The sequence below is a fragment of the Diachasma alloeum genome, unplaced genomic scaffold (genome assembly GCF_001412515.2).
Source record: "Diachasma alloeum isolate Michigan unplaced genomic scaffold, Dall2.0 Dall_scaffold_00616, whole genome shotgun sequence".
Classification (NCBI taxonomy): Eukaryota; Metazoa; Arthropoda; class Insecta; order Hymenoptera; family Braconidae; genus Diachasma; species Diachasma alloeum.
In genome coordinates, this window is record NW_021680748.1 from 73,670 (window position 1) to 90,964 (window position 17,295).

Genomic DNA, 17,295 nt, shown 5'->3' on the forward strand with positions numbered 1-17,295 from the left:
GAACTGACTCTAAATCCCTCACGGGTAATGGGAATTTTGATGGCGTCCACTTACTCGTCCCAGCGAGCGAACTCGGGACCATGTCTCTTCCTTATATCCGACCTCATGAACCGATCCCTCAAGACATCATCTAGTCCTTGGGGGTTCATTCCCAGTGACTCCATTACAACAACTTTATCAGGGGCGCCTAAGTGATCGAAATTCTGTTCCAGGGTGAAATGATGTTTAACCATGCCAGCAGCAGTGATAGGAGCAAGGGGAGAAGCAGGGGCGGTAGAAGTCGTCCCATCTGTAGGGTTCGTGGAAGTAGAAGGGGTGATATGGGAGGCTGCACTAGTCACGGTTGAATTGGTCTCGGTGGTGGTGGTTTCGGTTTGAGTCGCAGCTTCGACCAGAGGGGCGGAAGGATTCGTGGGGGAGAGGGGTTATTCTGATTGTTTTCGTCGGACTCCATCTTGGGCGATTAGCACGTAAATGGACGAAATCGTGCGCCAGGCAGCCGATCCACCAAATTTTTTCTACCTAATAACCGGTAAATGAAAATAATAACCGAAATATAGTCGAAAGATCGGAAGACACAACGAAATGGAAATAATTTGGAAGACCCAAACGACTTTCAATCAATTGATTTTGAAAGGAGAAGAAAAAAGAAAATATAAAGACCAGGAAATAAAATTGCATCTGAATCATTGGGGGTAGCGACGGAGGCCAGGCTACAGCGCCTACACACAATAGGTTAATTCTAATAGGACAAAGAGGAATCGGAGTACTTCCAGAGGTTGACTTTAAGAGTTTACTGGCCTGTCGGCCTACAATAGTTTGTTATAAATAAAAAACACATCGGGTACAAATGAAAGTTTGCGGCTTACCGCGGAGGGGGGGGAATAGATGGGAAAATTATTAAACAAAATGGGGGGGAAAAATGCACCAGGCGCTCACCAGCGGTCACTGTCGAATCTTCACACGGTAAAAATTCCTTCTGATTGATTCTCCAATTACGCATGAGCCTCCTTCTCAGCTCGAGCCTCCAGGGGATTAGTTTTGGGGTGCTTCTGATATTTTTTTCTCACACAGGAAACCTTATACTGGGACTTCTCGATTTACAAAAAATGCACGTGTTGCTGCCGGGACTTTCGGAACAATTGTGTCCTCATTCGCGTTCTTCCTGCTCCTCGTTATTCTCCGCGAACTGCTGGTTACTTTCGGGCTAGTTCCTGCGGTGCACAACCGTCCGTCTCGTCCAGAGCGCATCTGAAACCGCAGTCTTGGCTTCCGTGCACTTTCTCATGTGAAAATTTCCAGGGGCGAGGTTCTAGGGTAGTCCGGTGAAGCAGGTTTTTTCTCATTGGTGGGCTATCTGCTGTCCTCAGATTGATTGGTGAGGGAGTTTTTAGGTAACAGTTTAAGGCTTGCGGTGACATTGTCACGGTTTTTATAAAAATAACTATCAACTCAATATTTTTATAAAATCTTTAAAACGGAACGTTTCTTTCGATTGTTCCTGAAAGGAAATCAATCCATTTCACCGATAAAATACAATCCCTATGGAAGATCAAAGAGAAAATTCAATGGAAAAAACAAACTAAGTCTGAAATCTGAATATATCATTAAAAATCGGTGAAAACAATAAATCTGGAGTACAACTGTGTGTTTTCCTTCAATGAACAATTGAAAACATGTTCTATCTTGTGGAAAAAAAGGTGAATTGAAAAGAACAATATTCTCATCATATGAAGACAATTCTGTGCTCATGTTGAAAAAAATTATGGAATCTCCTTAAAAAACGAAAACAAATGTTTCTGTAAACAACCTGCACCAAGAAATATTTTTGTTCAGTTTTTACTGGAAAACTTTAATTTTTTTAAAATAAACATAAAGGAAAAAGAAAGCCAAGTTACGAATCTCGAATAAATGGGTATAGTACACGATCAGATTTCTGTGAGAAAAATAGTTCTCAATATAAAAATAATTTTTTTTAAATTCTTCATAAAATAAATCGATAGGAGCAGAACCAATGACCTTGGCGCGGATTTTTTCTGCTCACTGGCTATACCAATCTAATCCTCCATCTGCTGATGCGCGCCAAGTACGTTGGTCCTGCTCCTACTTATTTTTTATTCATTTTATGGACAATTTTATAAAAATTCTTTTTCTATTAGGAACTATTTTTCTTACAGAAATCTAATCGTTTACTATACCCATTTACTTAAGATTCCTGACTGTGCTTTCTTTTTCATTGATTTTTCATTTACAAAATTGAAGATTTCCAGTAAAAACTGAAGAAAACTATTTTATAGCGAATTTTTTTCCAAAAACATTTGTTTCTGTTTTTTAGGAAGATCGAATCAAACCATAACAATCCTAGCTCATTAAGGCGTGTCATATAGAAATTTGCATTCTTTGCTTTGGTGATAAGATCGGTGTGGGCTCAATAACTCTCGCTGAAAATTTGGTAGGATAGTGGCGATTACGTGTCTAAATATTATGGAACTATTATATGACTGTAAAAGATATTACGCATTAATATTACGAGACAAAATTTTACGGACAAAATTAATAACGAACAACTTATTATTAAACCGTAATATACTATAAATATGGAGACGATACCAGGAATACAACATGATGATAAAGGATGAACTCAATGGGAAATTACCCGGAAATTGAATCAATAAAATAATAACCCAACATGATTGTGTGACTTACTAATTCTGAATTTCTCTGCTCACTGAATTATGCTTTAACTACAATTATAATCAAAATTCTATTCAGATTGCAAAATAATAATTATTAAAGTTCTCACAACCCAGAATTGTTTTGTGTTCGCCACCACTTTTATTCTCCTTTACAGCTTCACAAAAGCATTTAATTATTTTTACTGGAAGAATTATACGACCGATTCCGATGCTCCTTCGTTAATTCAGAGTATCTTGTCCTCATTCATGATCTTTTTCAAAATTTTATTCGACGATTCTATGAACTTAAAATTTTGATGAATCATCTCAATTTTTTCAATTCTCCATGAAATCCTGAAATTCTTATGAATTTCACTTGACAAACTTGGAAATTTTTATGACATTATTTTCTCCGATTTTTCAAATTATGTTGTTTCCCATTTTAATCAATCAACGTATCTGGTGTTAGGTGATTCCTTCACATCAGTTTTATTTGGAAAATTCCATCTTCTCCTCTTAATTTTTATCCCATTGTTTATGCATAAATTTTCTAACATTTGAGAGCCAATGTTTCCTCGGATTTTCGATTTCCTCAATTTTTTTTTGCAAACTTCATAATCTTACATCCGGAAAAAACTGGCTATCCTCTGAATATCGTCATCTCATGTTTCCATTACCAAATTACAAATCAACACTTGAAATGACAATGGGACTTCTGCTCCATCCTTTTTCATGAATCCGAAATTCATATGAATGATTCACAGCATATGATACAAATGTCATCATTCTTGTTCTCTGTCATTTTCCAATTTGATTATTATTATTATTTTTTCAAAGCGAAAAAATTAGTCTTGGTCTTCATTTTGTCACATTCAAATTCTATAATCTCATAATCCTAGCTATTGATTTGAATCGACTTTCGAGAAAAATGTACTAAACGAAACGCATTGAGATAACCTCCTCCCTTCGGGTTGGGAGGATACAAATTAAATAATTTTGTTTTCGATTTGGATGATTGAGATTATTTCAGCTTCTGAAACTATCGAGTTATTACGTACAGAATGTTCATATGTTGAATGAGAATTGAACCTCTCATGTACGGCGCCCATATAACGCGGCTTGTCCCAACGGCTGGGTAACTTACGGCACATCAACTCCGTTATTCAATAAGCAATAACTTGAAAACAGTCGGACGAGAAAAATTGAAATGAAATGCATTGGCTGCATTGAACTTTGAACTAAACTCTTTAAGAACTGTTTTTTTCCCCAAAATTTCTTAATTATTGACATCAATTTCAATGTTTGCAGACAATTGCTTGCCGAGATCTTCTAACATGCTAAACTCATTCATAACAAACAAATGGAAATTTAACTTCTGCAATTCGATGGAGAATCATTCAAGTATTTTCAGTGAAAATTTTAAAATTTTTGGGGAAAATTTTATCGATAAACGAGATGAATTAATATGATCGAATCGGTTCGATGTAAAATTTTCATCTACAACTTTTTTTTTCAATTTTTTTTTAATTGACCAGCTGATCAATTAACAACATATGATTGGCTGATAACCCCCCTCCCTTCTCCTTCATCCACCGCCGCAAGGGAAGGCATATAAGGACTACCCCAAGACATCGGAGCTCAGAATCGGAACTCATAGCCCTGAAGATGCAGACTGCTATGGTTGCGAAACGTCGGCGCAACACTGAATCCAAATGCGGCATCCATCCAGAAGCCAAAGATGTCATTAATCATGGCCGCGAAAGCCTCAAAACTAAGATGAAACGCCTCCACGCAGAGGCTATTCTTGGGTCGGTGAATTTATTCACCAAACTTAGGAAGTCCTTGCACGTCCTATTGCGCTCCCTAACTTTTTTAAAAAGGTGCCGTGACCATCAAGTGGTACCGAAATTCCTCCGTCTAAAGAATCCTGTTCCATCGAAGCAGGCAAATGCCATCCTCCGCCAAGCTTCATTGAGATTGGTCAAGGAGAGAATAACAGCGGCTAAGAAGAACCTGGCCCATCTCTCCAGACAGCTTCTCGATCTCCACCTTCTTCTGGCTCAGACGTTGGAGTCTCAGCTGTGGAAGACACTCGGTCGTGTTACACACGAACAAGCAGTCCGAACAGCTGAGATGAGAACTGAGAGTCAGAAGGGTAAGTTCAAGAAACTGATCCCCCAGGAGAAAGTCCCAACCCTCACTCACACTGTGAAGAATCTGAGTAAATTTGAACTCAGTGAAGCACGAGTGTCTGTGTTGGCGAAAGGACACAACTTCGCTGTTGCCCCTAAAAAGATCCCCACCGAGGAAATCATCAGTCGTACCGAGACAGCGATTTACCATCTTCCCCAGGAGACCAGCAATGAGATCCGGAGGTAGTTGTCTAACATCCTCTACAAGGCCACTCCCCCTGGTGACAATATCACTAGGGAGGAACGCCTGGCACTGCGTAGTCTAAAGGAGAATAATGATCTGATTATTCTTCGGGCAGACAAAGGCAATGCCACGGTTGTTATGTATAAAGACGACTACTCCGGTAAGCTCAGTACGATGTTGGGTGACTCCAGAGTTTACGTTAAACTTAGGAAGGACCCTACTCGTACAATTGAGCGAAAAACTGCTGATCTGCTGAAAAAGGCTGGTTTCTCGGCTGACCTGACGAAATTCCTCACCCCTAAAGAATCCTTTCCTCCTAGACTCTATGGACTCCCCAAAATCCATAAAGAGTCTGTTCCTCTCCGTCCCATTGTCAGCAACATTGGAGCGCCAACTTACCAGCTGGCCAAGTTTCTCACGAAACCACTCCAAAAGTTGACTGGCCTGAATGGTTCATACATTCAGAATTCACTGGATTTAGTCAACAAACTGAGAAATCTCCGGACTTCTCCAGATGATATCCTAGTGAGTTTTGATGTAGAATCACTCTTCAATAACGTCCCAATCCCAGAAACCTTGGAAGTCATCAAGAAATCCAAAAACATCTCTTCCCAATTCCTTCCCCTGATTGAGCATTGCTTGACTTCTACATACTTTCAGCTCAAAGGAGAGTACTATGAACAGAAATCGGGAGCGGCAATGGGGTCTCCCATTTCCCCGATTATTGCAAATATATTCATGGAACACTTCGAGAACGAAGTATTGAAGTCAGCACCTCAGAAACCTACTGTATGGTTCAGGTATGTGGACGATACCTTTGTCATCTGGCCACATGGAAAGACTGCTCTAACTGAATTCCTGGAGTTCTTGAATACTCAGCACGTGAGCATCAAGTTCACTATGGAAATTGAACAAGATAGATGTCTTCCATTCCTAGATGGACTGGTTCGACGCAACGAGGACTGCACTCTAGGCCACCAAGTATATCGCAAGTCAACCCACACAGATAGGTATCTCAATGCTACCTCCCATCACCATCCCTCTCAGAAGAATTCCGTTATTAACTCCCTAATGTATAGAGCACTCACAATCTCTCAACCCTCCAACATTGACTGCGAAGTTGAACATCTTGAGATAGCTCTGACCAAGAATGGATATAACATCCAACAAATTTGGAAGGTCAAGCAGAAGCTACCGAGAAAGCTCTCATCTCCCGAAGAGGAGACTAATCCTGAGGAAAACCAGGAAAGACCAAAAGTGGCCCTCCTCCCCTATCTGAGAGGCACAACAGAACGCATAAGTAGAGTACTTGGCAAACATAACATTCGAACGATCTTCCAGCCTCCAAAGAAGATCGGACAGATGCTGCCAAGTGCAAAGAATCCAAGACCACTTCTGAGCATACCAGGAGTGTACAAGATCCCCTGCTCATGCGGGAAAGTGTACATTGGGGAAACCGGGAGGAAGATCAGTACACGGATCAAGGAACACCAGCGGTGCTCCAAATACGGTCACTTAGAACAGTCTGCCCTGGCCGAACACTGGATGGACACTGGACATACTATCCAGTACGACCAAGCCAGAATGTTGGCCAAATCTCAAGGGTATTTCGAAAGGAAATACCGAGAGGGTTTGGAGATCCATAAAAACCCTAACAACTTCAACAGAGACAGAGGATATCAAGTGAACCCCATTTGTAAAACCGTCCTCCCAGTTTTTTAATTGATCAGCTGATCAATTAAAAACATAATTGGCTGACCACCCCACCCCTTCCCCTTGCCCCGCTGCCATAAGGGAAGGTATATAAGGACTACCCCAAGACATCGGAGGTCAGAATCGGAGCTCGTAGCCCTGAGATGCAGACTGCAATGTTTGCAAAACGTCGGCACAACGCTGAATCCAAACGCGGCATCCATCCGGAAGCCAAAGATGTCATTAATCATGGCCGCGAAAGCCTCAAATCTAAGATCTACAACTTTTGTTGATGAAAAAAAAATTGTGAATGCATCGAAAAAAAATGCAATAGTTCACTGCAGAGACAATTCCAATGACTTTTCAAATCTTTTTCAAGGGCCAATATGTCTCTTAGAATTCAAGAAAATGATTTTTTACTGTTGACGAAAAGGGTCGATACCATGCATTTACCCCGACCGATAGGATGAGCTTATGGGTCTATGCGTGGTAACGATGTATTTTTATGCTGTTAAAAAATGTTTGATTGCAGTAAATTTTCGTATGTAATGCTAATGAGAGCTTCAAAATGATCAGGTATTTCCCGATGGATTCGTTTGTATGTAGGGAACCTTGCGGGAAATACCTGAATAGTTTTGCAGCTCGAGTGGTATTCGGAAGATTATTTTTGGAAATCAGACAATGACCAAACAGAGTGCAGTATTCGATGCCATGAAGTACATACAGATTTGATATTACAGCGGTAATTTTCCCTTACCTTTTGATAATCTCTCTGTACCTTTTGATAATTTCCCTGTAGCTCTGCAATTGTTTTTCCAACCAAATAACTGTCGAATATTATCAAGGAAAGTCAACGAAACTCATCAGAAAAGGAATGATGAGTCCATTTGGGAAGAATTCGTTGGAAGAAATTGATAAAAACTGTTGGAGAGCAAGGCGGTTGAAGTAAAAACACAGTGAAAATGGTTAAACTGATTTAATAATATGAGATCATTGCCTAGTGGCGATAGATTTGCGACTGACTCGACCTGAGCATTTCCGTAATCCGATGCGAATACAATAGCTGTTGACACGGGAATATACAAGTGTATATAAATGTATTTGTGCTCGTACGTATACAGCGCTAATCCTCAACAAAAACATTGGTGAAGTTGTACCTCTGAACACGTAGAAATCGAATGCCAATATTTCGATACAATTTTCAGCTTTTTGTGAAGAGAAGAAGCACACTTTCGATGAAAACACAACGGTTGAAACTCTTGTTAAGATCTTGAAGGATTGGTGATTCAACATAAAACGAGTTGATGGGCAGGATTAAAAAGAGGGAATGGTAAAAACGATGTGGAACCAAACTGCACAAATGATTCAAGAGAAATATCATACGAAATTCAACAGGAATGTCGATCTGTTTAAAAGTTTTATGTTCAAGTCAGCACGTGATGCTCGTGACTCCAAACGACGCTTATTACAAGCCCAGTCTGAAAAGCGGAATCTGAGCTCTGCTGCCTTGGAACAGGGAGAATTCGACAAAATCATTAACGTGTGGGATGAGAAGACACCAGAGGGGCTACAAAAGAAGTTTGTTGCTATTGCATCTGTGGAGTTGGGTGGCGAGGTGGTGAGGCAGTAAATGTAACTATTCACTACTTCAGAGAAGAAATGAAAAATGACGGGAGTCTAAATGGTAGAATTGTGTACAATTCTATCTTCACAAAAACCACTCAAGAAGGAGCTCAACCAATCCCTCAAAGTAAATGCTTAGCCTCCTATACTTCTGATCGCAAACACTGCCCGGTACAATTATCTAAAAAAATGATATCCGAAAAACGAGACGACATTAAAACCGACAGGTTATTCTTGACAGCCAACCCCTTGTGGAAAAATCCAAGTAGCAAAGGTTGGTACAAGGACGTCTCAGTAGGTAAAAATATATTTTCAACCTGGCTGAAAGAATCGGCAGAAAAAGTTGGATTAAATGTCGCGAATAAGAAAATAACTAATAATTCCTACAGAGCTACAGCAGTTTCAACATTATCAAAATTGGGAGTCGGAGAACAAGAGATAATAAAAATTACGGGTCACGCCATCGCTCACTCGATTAAGCCAAATCTACGTTTGGATTCAAAACACTATGAAAATATCGTCAAAAATTGAGGAAAGATCCGCCGCCATCCTCCGTGGTGAACAGCACTGCCCCTGTCTCTTCGTCCTGTAATATGGCTCTTTTTTGCATTCTGATAGATGGTTAGGAGATAGAACACAATAAGTATAATACAGTTGTAGATTAACGAAGGTTTATTAATGCATACGTCAGACTCGTCCTGCGTCTAGTNGCCTCAACGTGTCGAGACGAGAGCTGCGCATGCGCACGGTCTCGTCTCCATCTTAACAGTATCGCTATATGGTAACATAGTTTATCAAGGCACATGGTAATGTAGGTTAATGGTAATGAGGTAGAACGTAGTACAGGTAACGAGGACCAGTAGCTGGAGCCACTTTTCAACACTCCCTTCCGACTTCTGCTGAGTCCTTTAATACAGTGCTTTGATCTTTAATTATTTTTCTTTCCTAAACAAACAATAAAACATAAGATTAGATATTTACATTCAATATTTTGTCAACTTGTCGTTTGTGTAGCTCAAACGCCAGAGGTTTTGTAAACACGTCAGCCAATTGATCTCTAGAATTAATCCAGTTAACTTTGATGAAATTGAGTTTCACACACTCTTTAATATGGTGTGCTTTGACATCTATTATGTGTCTCAATTTATTTCCCCCACTGATTTCAATACTACTCGTCGCTGCCTTATTATCGCACCATAATGTCATAGGCAGTTGGGGTGTTAGTATTAATTTTAGAGAGTTGTACATGGACAACATTTCTTGGCTCGCTTCGCTCATCGCTACATATTCAGCTTGGCACGTCGATAAAGCTACATATGACTGTTTGTTAGTTCTTCAAATGATCGAATCACCAAACAGTTTAATTACATAACCACATGTAGTCAATGATTCCTTGCAATCAGCAAAGCTAGCATCCGAATATGCTTCTATTACGTCAGTCTCACCAGCATATCTCAAACCTAGGGCAGTGGTACCTTTTAAATACCTTAGTACTCTTTTCACCATTTTCCAATCTTCATCTGTCGGATTCACCTGGTGTCTGCTCAATACATTGACCGCATAGGAAATGTCAGGTCTTGTTGTTCCTGCTAGATATAACAAGCTACCTACTACTTCTCGGTATGGACAATTCATTTTCACACTGTAAACTTCTCCTGCAAGATCAGACTCTCTCAGTTTACGTTCCTGATTAGATGCCTGTGTAGTTAACATTGGAGTTCTTTGAGGATGTGAATCTTCAAATCCATATTTAATCAATAACTTCTGAATATATTTTTCCTGACTCAACTTTAATATCCTGTTTTCTCTATCTCTTTTGATCGAGATATTTAAGAATTCTTTTGGCTCACCCAGGATAGTCATTTCAAATGCTGAACTTAAGGCTGTTTTAACCTCTTCCAACTTGATCTTATCATTACTAGCCATAATAATATCATCCACATACAGTGACAGAATTAAAAACCCATTCTCTTGACTCCAAGTAAACAAACAGGGCTCCAAATTCGAATTTACTAGTCCTACTCTGAAAGCTATTTCTGTAAATTTCATATTCCAACGCTTGGGACTTATTCGAAGTCCATAGAGGGCCTTTTCTAGTTTACACACTTTAGTATCTCTGTCTAAGTCAGAATGTGGAGTCCCTTCAGGGATTTCCATATAAATTTCCTCGTCAATTTCTCCATTTAAGAATGCTGTTTTAACGTCTAATTGACATGTATCCAAGTCATACTTATTAATAATCGCGAACACTGCCCTAACCAGATTAATTCTAGATACTGGAGCATAGGTTTCTCTCAGTTCGTATACGTTTAAGTCTTTAAAACCTCGAATAACCAACCTAGCTTTATAACGAGTCTTCCCTGTTGCTTCTAACTTGCGTTTAAAAATCCATCTCGAGTCAATTATATTAGCTTTCTGACCATTTTCATTGGAGATCGGTCTGTCTACGATTTTCCAAACTTCGTTTTTACTCATGGAATTTAATTCTTCATTTATCGCTTCTGTCCAGTTATTCTTCTCTGTATCTTGCATTGCTTCTTTAAAATTGATTGGATCTTTATTGATTTTAGCTAGAAGAGCATGACAAACCTCAGCAGTAGAATTGCCCAGACCTAACTCACCCTCACGCTGTGATAAACATGCCAGAAATAATCCGGAGGTTAAGTTCGTGTCAATTAGTAGCGTTGTAAGATTTGAATCCCGCACTAAATCACTAGGGGTTTTATTGATTTCTTCTGATTCTGTTGTTGGAGTTTCCTTTCTCGGCCTGCCTCTTTTTCTCTTCACAACTCCCTCCGATTTTAATGTCTCTTCACGGTCTACAGAACTCTTATCTATGCTTACAAACCAATCCTCTTTATTTACTGTCTCTTGAACCTCCGGGATATCTCTGATTTCGCCCCTGTTGTATCTATCACCATAGACCTTTTTCTCATTAAACCTGACATGTCTACTTTCATAGAATTTACCCTCTTCGGGTTTAAGCAATATGTACCCTGTGGGTGTGTAGCCAACTAGAATACCCCTTACACCCATTGCCCTGAATTTAGGTCCTACTTTTCTCTGAACTTTCATATATGCCAAGCAACCGAATCTTTTTATTTGATTAATATCATAGCTGTGTGTGGGTGCAAACTCTTCTAATGGCGTTTTCATATCATTAGATTTGTGAGGGGTTCGATTGTACGCATATACCGCAGCAGACAGAGCCAGATCCCACATATTTTCGGGTAGTTTCGCGTCAAATATGTACGTACGGACCTTCTTCTGGATTGTCTGATTGTATCTTTCTGAGACACCATTATGTTCAGGAGTGTCTGGACTTCCTAATTGTAATTCCGCACCTAAACTTTTTAATACTTCAACCGTATGTCCTCCGGTAAATTCTGTACCTTGATCAGACCTTAGATAACAGACTTTCGCGTCGTAACCTAACAAATTCCTACAACTCCTGACAAACATTTCAAAACACTGACCTGTTTCGCTTTTCGCTTTCATCGGGTATGCCATAGCAAATCTCGATTTATCATCAATGAAGACTGATATGAACCTGTATCCTTTCGGATATGTAATTGGAGATATTCGCCCCATTACGTCCGAGTGTATAATTTGTAAAGGTTCAGTGGCTCGACTCCTTATCTTTGAGAATGGTAATCTGTTGAATTTAGATACTAAGCAAACCTCATAATCCATTAGGGACTCGTCAAATACTACTTCTCTTAATTCTTTGTTATTTGGAAATTTAGATTGTATGGCCTTTAGATATGCTATCGAGGCATGACCAAACCTCGCGTGCCACAGCAATGCTTTTTGATTTATGTTTTTAATTTTATCATTTTCTGTCACAAACATATCAACTTTCTCGTCACTTTCGCAGTTTCTGGCTTCATCTGCATTATTTATTTTTCTGTCGCAGATTGAAAAGTCAAAGTTTGATATCATAATTGGATCAGTAGTTGTTTTTGAGTTTTCTTCATTGAAAATTACTTCTTTTTGTTCTATTTCGGATTGTCCAGTTTCTAACTCGTCAGTTACTGATTCTACAATTTGTTCGTTACTTTCAATTTGATTTTCCTTGTCTGAAGCTACCTCGTCAAGCCTTGCCGTGACACTACGAGTCATGTATTTTCTTATCTCTGTCTGACCTCCCACCATATTAGCTATAACTCGTCTGATTGTATTTTTCTGAAATTGTTTATTGACATCACTAAATTTATTTATTTCTAAATCAACAATCCAATATGGCTTCTCATATACTCCAGAGATAAACAATTCATTCGACTCTGGATTAAATATGTCAATTCTTTTGTCATCCAGATAAATCCCAAGTCCCATTTCAGCGAAGCGTCTTAATGACAATAAGTTGGCTTGAAGAGCATCTGCAAATATAACCTCGTCTATCACAAATTTCTTGCCATTTAACAATTGGATTTCCACCTGACCGACTCCCTCCGTTTTCAAGTCCGCGTTTTCATTTTTATTAGCGCATTTAATTACTCCTTTAGTTTGCTCGTCAATAGATTTGAATATTAATTTTGAGTTTGATAAGTGCTCTGTGGCACCGGAGTCTGCTAGAAACTTAATGATAAATTTGCTTCTCTGATCACTCTCGCCCACCAACATTGCCTGACCCTCGCGTGACTTATCATTTATTGAATTTTTCATTATTCACTTACCCTGTTCTTTGTTGTCAGATGTTGAAGATTTCCCTGATTCTTCCTGACTGACTTTAGGAGTAGTTCTGGGTTTAGTATACTTGAAATTTCCTCTGCTTGTCTGATTGTAAAATTTACCCCTTTTAGAATTCCCAGTTTCAATCTGACCGTTTGATTTTCTTTTCAACGAATTATATGTTCTCCCAGATCCATGAAAACCTCGTCCCCTCGAACTGATATTTCTAGTATAGTTTCTTGGTTTAAAAGTCTCACCTGATTTCGGACATTCTCGTCTGGTATGACCGAACTCTTTGCACAAATAGCACAATTTCCCTTGTCCGCGTCCAGGGCATTCTCGTCCGAGATGACCGAATTCGCCACACTCGTAGCATCTAGTATCTTTGGATGCCAGTTTTGCTGTTCTCACCTCTGTGCTACTTGGCTCGTCCTGTTTCCTTATTGCCTCTTCTTGTCTCATAACAGTAGTTAATTGGTCATACGTCGGAGGAGGTTCGTTTTTAATTTTTGCTGTTGACTGTAATAGTTGTACCATTGGTACTAACTTAATAATTGCATTGTTGAACGCGTCTCTTTTCTCTTCCTCAGACAACGGGGTACCATCAGGTGAATTTTCATAATTACGAATAGCTTCTTCAAATTTATTGCAAAAGTTTACAGCAGTTGATTTATTTTTATCGTATCTCATACTTGTTATTTCCAGTCTTACAGTAGCCGAAGAGATATTATTTTCATATTTCTTAATTTCTTTGAGTTTGTTTAAAATTGCTACTGGATCTTGAATTGTTACAACTTTAACATGATATTCTTTATCAATGTGATTTATCAAAATATCTCTCACTTTGAATTTATGCTCATCCAGAATCTTCGGATCACCATTGAATTTAACTTTACTGTCAATAATGTGTGAGAGTTTATGAGATCTTACTTCTGAGTAAAAGTAGTCATGAAAATGTTCATACCTAGTATTTTTATCAAGTTTATAATCACGTTTTACTGATGGCCCCTTGTCTAATAGATTGTATTTAATTGCTTCATTAACCAATTCAGCATTGCTGGTTTTGGTATTTTCATCTTTTTGGTACATTTCTTTTCTTTTAAACAACTCCTGAATTCTTTCATTCAGTTCCTTATCCATATCATTCTCATCGCCCTTTTTGGGTTGATCAGTCTCTTCGCTTACCTTCTCGCCCTGATCGTCAGCCCAAGTCAACAACTTCTCCATATTCTCTTCAATGTTCTGAATTCTATCCTTTCTCTCATTCCGTCCCACCTGTACTTCCTTTTTAACTTCTTTTATCGCTTCCATTAAAAATGTACCCGTGTTAGTTTGTAATTTAGTTATTTTTAGAAGTACATTGGTGACCGAATCCAGTTTTGCACATACTTGTTCAAGTCTGTCTTGTACTGGAAATGCATTTTGTTTCTCATTAATTTTAGTTTTCGTCAGATCATTTGAGTGAACTTTTACAGGTGATTTTATCGTAACTTTCGTTTCTATATGTTCAATTTTTTTAATTTGGGGTTTTGAATTACCTGATTTGAGAGTGTTAGCTATTATTGCATTTTGCTCATCCACTCGTCCGGCCGTCTGACCTGTATTCGTCTTCTCATCCCTTTGGACCTCGTCGTTCTTACTCTTCNTATGTTCAATTTTTTTAATTTGGGGTTTTGAATTACCTGATTTGAGAGTGGTAGCTATTATTGCATTTTGCTCATCCACTCGTCCGGCCGTCTGACCTGTATTCGTCTTCTCATCCCTTTGGACCTCGTCGTTCTTACCCTTTTCCTCGTCCTCACTCTCCTCGTCAACTCTTTCCTTACTGACCTCAATAATAGCTATAGGATGTTCCTCATAAACTTTAGGCATGATGGGTGGTGTGTTTATTAAGAGCTTGTCCTCATACCACTTTATCAGTGCTTCCCATTGCCCATCTACCATCATGTTTTTACCTGTTGGGAAATTTTAGTTTATGATTATTTATTGGTAAGTTTTATAAATGTTATATCCTTTGCTCCGCTGCCAGTTATCGTACTCAAATTTACTGGCATTAGAGCTTTGAACACAAATGAGAATTGTACACAAAGACTAATTTGTGCTCAAAAAGTCGATTAGTTTCTGATATTGAACAATTTGATCAATTGATCATTGATCAATTTTCCTCCGCCAATCAACTTGGTGGAACATCCCGATTCCGGATATAATTAAGAATCTATATTCATAAATATATATATATATATATTTTTATTTTATAACTAGTATTTTATTTGAATTATTGGTGCTAAATTAAATGTGTTGATATTTGCTAGACAATATCTTCACTAGCACTCAATCGCATGCATTTCTCAGTTATTTCTCATCCAGACCTCTCACCGAGCCCTTTTCATTTGTGACTCACCAAGCTTGTATTTAACAATGACTCATCCACCACTTCTAGGACTACGTCCTCTCCTCTGTGGAAGTCATCAAATCCAAATATTGAAGTGAGGGTTTCCCACAACTTCCCCAGGTCGTCACCTGTGATAATTATTAATTATTTACGAATTGGATTTCGATTTCCAACCAGTGGAGAATTTCTCGTTATTAATTTATTTTCCTCGTCGGGTTTGGTTGGGACTCATCCACTCATGCATGAGAATTATTTTTATGTGTTAATGCGCGTCTCCATTCCAGCGGTTTCTATTTTATATATTACTGCGCGCGCGCCATGCCGGCGACGCACTCACCGCATCAACCAAACCCCCCTTTATTACGCGTCCCGCATCTAGTTCCCTTAGAAATTTATTAATTCTTTAGAATTCCGCTATTCCTTCAATTCATCCCGAATTCACGAAAAACTAGATTATTATTGTTTTTTTTTTGATACTTCATTTGCCCTTTTTATTTATTTAAAATAATAATCTCCAATTTCAGCTTCTAGATTAAATTATTTCGGACGCGTCAGTATTCCACGGATGTCGGCCATTTTTGTGCTCGGTCTCCCCGTTGTTCCCACCGAGATGATGCAATCCCTTAATTTTAATTGGATATTCTTTACTTACTTAATTCCACGTCCGACATCACTTTTCCTTTTTATTTTTTTTTTGTTTCACTGCACAGTGGAAGCGTGCCTGGGCCCATAACCTGATAGATGGTTAGGAGATAGAACACAATAAGTATAACACAGTTGTAGATTAACGAAGGTTTATTAATGCACACGTCAGACTCGTCCTGCGTCTAGTTGTTGTGGAACACGAATGAGCCACCCCACGCCTCAACGTGTCGAGACGAGAGCTGCGCATGCGCACGGTCTCGTCTCCATCTTAACAGTATCGCTATATGGTAACATAGTTTATCAAGTAACATGGTAATGTAGGTTAATGGTAAGGAGGTAGAACGTAGTACAGGTAACGAGGGAATCTACCTCTCTTTAACAATGGACAATTCATCATTCCATTTTATTACAGGACAATTCATCACAGCTCATCTCATCATCCGATAAATTCATCATGTGGACAATACATCATGCGAACATTTCATCACACGGGCAATTCAATAAGGAGCGAAAAAGAGATTTTAAATTATAGACTAATGGGGGGGAAGAGGGAGAAAAGGGAAATAAGTACTGATAAGAGAGGGGAAAAAATAGAAGTTCGAACGGAAAGTATAGAGAGCGTATAAGAGACTCCAAATTGTGTACAAACGGAATGAAATAAAAAAAATTAAAAATCAGTCATCAAATGCCTACAAAAAAATTAAACTTATAATACTTATTGTTAAAATACTCATTCAATGATCGATCAAGTGCCTTCAAATAATTAATAGGAAAAACGACAAACGAAAAATGATGAAATGTCCACATTATAAATTGTCCCAATGATGACTTGCCCCTATAACAAATTATCAATAATGGCATGTCCCCATAATGAAATTTAATGATGAATTGTCCAATAACATCACTATCCCGTAATAAGGAGAGGTGTTACCGTAACGAGGACCAGTAGCTGGAGCCACTTTTCAACACATTCCCTATCGTCAACTTATCTACAACCAACCCATCGCTGAAACTCCCGCTGCTCATATCCCTCATACAAGACCGTCTCATCCCCCGAAAACTTCCAACAACATCTACAACAATTGTTTTTTATTCAAATAAACTTCGTATGAATTGTAACAAGATTTCCTTTTTACGGGTTGAAATCCCCTTAAAAAGATATATGAACTCTTAAAATGATTGAAAAGAGACAGGTAGTGACATCTAGAGGCGGCTGAAGAA

General features: G+C 38.7%; 1 long non-coding RNA gene across 1 annotated transcript; it reads right to left on the reverse strand.

The window, feature by feature from the left end:
- Positions 1-14,320: 14,320 nt before the first annotated feature.
- On the reverse strand, positions 14,321-14,970 carry LOC107043695. The gene is made up of 3 exons (XR_001461264.1): positions 14,808-14,970; positions 14,576-14,663; positions 14,321-14,446 (listed from the first exon to the last, which is right to left on the reverse strand). It is a non-coding gene; the product is annotated as an uncharacterized LOC107043695 (long non-coding RNA).
- Positions 14,971-17,295: the final 2,325 nt, after the last annotated feature.